Below are 3,238 nucleotides of genomic sequence, written 5' to 3'. Positions count from 1 at the left end.
GGGGATAACAGGTTGGTTAAAGACGCTATTGATTGAAGGAATATGCTTTGTTATAATCATTATTGTAATGCTTGTAGTTTTTAGCTCTGCTTTTTCTTGTTTAAAGAGAGTAGTTTTTAACATAACCAATCAGGCCTGGCTTGTGCAAAAGAAAAAAGGGTGAATTGTAGAGGAATGGCTGCAGAAGCGTGGCCTTAGAATCTCTGAAGATCTGCACAATCCAGGCCTGGTATTAGAATAGGCCTGTAATCAGAATTGTACTGAAGTTGCTGTGCTGAAGTTAACAAGAAAGGTAGCCTTGAGCTATTCTTGAATCCTGAGACCAAGTAATTATGTTGTGCCAACAGGCTGTGGCTGTAACAAGTTACAGCTGCTGGGAAAGCAGGTGCAGGGCCAAGAGAGATAGGGAGCGGAATGGGAATATAGGGAGTAACAAACTACAAGGCTGAAGCACAGCAACACAATTAGCTACATGGATAGAATGCTTATTTTAGTCATGATAATTAGGGGCGTGAGAACCGCGCGCATTTAGAGACTACTAACCAATTATATTTCTGCTTTACGAATATGCATGTGTATCGGTTCTGTATAAGTAGTGTTAGAAACTAATAAAGTTGAGCAAGATGCATAACTCGTATTGAGCATCTTCTTGACTCCGGTGAACCCTTCTTCCAACACAAAAACCTATCAGGGTCTGACACATGTACTGTCTAAGATATATAAATAATTTGTATAAACAATAAAGGCCATTTTGTCCGAACCCAGCCACGCAGACATAGTGTTTTTCAGTCCACCTCAACTTGCATCACCACACAAAAGTGACTAGAAAATATTAAACCAATCACTAGAAATACAAGTCTAATCCATTTCTTCACTGTATTATCAAATGGTAGAATAAATTGCCGCTGTTGAGTGTGAATTATGCCACAGTAATTAAAATGCAATTTTTCTTGTGATATAAGTAGGATATATGCAAGGTTAGAAATTCTGATGCTTAGGGACATGGTTTAGTGGTGGACATGGTAGTGTTAGGTTAACGGTTGGACTCAATGATTTTAAGGGTCTTTTCCAACCTAAATGATTCTATGATTCTATATACTGGTGCATGGGGCTGTTCCTCCCTAGGTGCAGGACCTTACACTTGCATTGGTTGAACTTCATTAGATTCCTCTCCGCCCAACTCTCTAGCGTGTCCAGGTCTTACTGAATGGCAGCACAGCCTTCTGGTGAATCAGCCACTCCTCACAATTTTATGTAATATGCATAGTTCTTGAGGGGACATTCTGCCCCATCCTCCAGATTATTAATGAAGATGTTGAACTGGACTGGACCCAGTAATGACCCCAGGCATACACTGCTAGTTGTATACACTGGCCTCCAACTAGACTTTGTTCCACTGATTACCACCCTCTGGGCCCAACTATTCAACCACTTTTTGGTCCATCTCACTGTCTGCTCATCCAGCCCATACAACAACAGCTTCTCCATGAGGATCTTATGGGAGAAGAAGGCCTTACTGAAGTCAAGGTAGACAATATCTATTGCTCTCCACTCTTCTACCAGGCCAGTCATCATAGAAGGTTATCATATTGGTTAAACATGACTTCCCTTTGGATAATCCATGCTGAGTATTCATGATGACTTTATTCACCTTTATGTACCTAGAGATGGTTCCCAGGATTATCTGCTCTGTTACCTTCCCAGGGACTGAGGTGAGGCTGACCAGCCTGCAGTTTCCTGGGTCGTCCTTCTTGCCCTTCTTGAAGGTAGGAGGGACACTTTCTTTCCTCCAGTCCTCAGGTACCTCTCTGAATCACCTTGATCATTCAAAGTTTCTGGACACTGGCCTTGCAATTACTTTGGCCAGCTCCCTCAGCACTTGTGGGTGCATCCCATCAGGGCCCATGGACTTATGTATGTCCAGTTTGCTTAAGTATTCTCTGACCTTATCTTCTTCCACCAAGAATACATCTTCCTTGCTCCAGCCTTTCCCCCTGGTCTCTGGGGCCTGAGATTCCTGAAGGTCTGTTTTGCTTGTAAAGACAGACAAAGGTGGCATTCAGTATCTCAGCCTTTTTCATGTCCTGTGTCATCATGTCCCCTGCCTCATTCAGCAGCAGGCCCACATTTTCCCTAGTCACCTATGTACTTACTGAAGCCCTTCTTATTGCCTTTGACATCCCTGGCCAGATTCAATTCCATTTGAGACTTAGCTCTTCCCCTTCTCTGACAGATGGACCCCATAAGCCACCAGTAGAGCAGGTTTCTCAAAGCAAGTCCCATGATCTAAGTAGCTGAACCCCTGGCTGTGGCACCAGTCCTGTAACCGTTTGTCGATTCACCAGATTCAACTGGCCCTTTCAAACTCCTTCCCTTTCACCAGGAGGACTGATGAAAAAACTACCTGTGATCCAGAGTCCCTTACTGCCACTCCCAGGGCTCTGTAATTCTTCTTGATACTACTCAGACTGCTCCTGGCAGTGAAACAACAGCAGCAGATAATAGTCAAGCTGTACAAGGCTTGGTAGTCTCTTGGTGACATCCCTGATACAAACCTCTGGTAAGCAGCAAACCTCTCTAGAGAGTGCATCAGGTTGGCAAATGGGTGCCTCCGTACCTCTCAGAAGAGACGCCTACTACTATCACCCATCGCCTTTTCCTAGTTGCACTGGTTGTTATACGCAGAGCAGACTGGGGCTGCCTTACTCAGCTCCAGCATCTCTCCTGATGTGATGGGTCTTTCCTCTTCAGCCTGCAGAGCGGCAAAGTGATTCTGCAAGGACACCTCAGGCTTTGGGGAAAGTCTTCTCCTCCTGTAGGTCCTTGCCATTGCAAGTTACCATTCTTCTGCATTATTGCCCCACCTCCCTTCTGTGTGTGCCAGTTGGGGAGTTTTTGGATGTTTGGCTGTGGATCCACTGCAGACTGTGCTTGGAACCAGCTATCTAACTCCTTCTCAGCCTCCCTGATGTTATGCAGCTTTCTCACTGCTTCCTGCAGCTGAGCCATCTGCTGCAGGAGGTTCTCCACCTGGGCACAGCTTTTACAGGCAGGTCTGCTGCCTGTCCCTGCCCCAGGAGAAAGGTGGAGGTGTTATCGATTTGTTAATAAGTTCAGATTGATTGACTTTATTTGATTGATTAATTGATTTTATAAAATCATTTTATAAAATTGAAAAATAGAAGGATAAGAAATATTTTTAATGAAACTTATAGTTGCACAGTAAAAGCTGCTATGA

The 3,238-nt window shown here is 44.2% G+C and overlaps 1 long non-coding RNA gene across 1 annotated transcript in view; it reads left to right on the top strand.

Moving 5' to 3' along the window:
- Nucleotides 1-1,021: 1,021 nt before the first annotated feature.
- The window catches only part of LOC119140681, a 17,612-nt gene continuing 15,395 nt past the window's right edge, over nucleotides 1,022-3,238 (top strand). Inside the window, exons 1-2 of the long non-coding RNA XR_005101680.1 lie at nucleotides 1,022-1,032; nucleotides 1,877-1,881. This is a non-coding gene — a long non-coding RNA (uncharacterized LOC119140681). The remainder of the gene's footprint in view (nucleotides 1,033-1,876; nucleotides 1,882-3,238) is intronic.

Source organism: Falco rusticolus, chromosome W (assembly GCF_015220075.1).
Source record: "Falco rusticolus isolate bFalRus1 chromosome W, bFalRus1.pri, whole genome shotgun sequence".
Lineage (NCBI taxonomy): Eukaryota > Metazoa > Chordata > Aves > Falconiformes > Falconidae > Falco > Falco rusticolus.
Note: the sequence above shows the minus strand (reverse complement) of the source record. Positions and strands in the feature narration are given on the sequence as shown.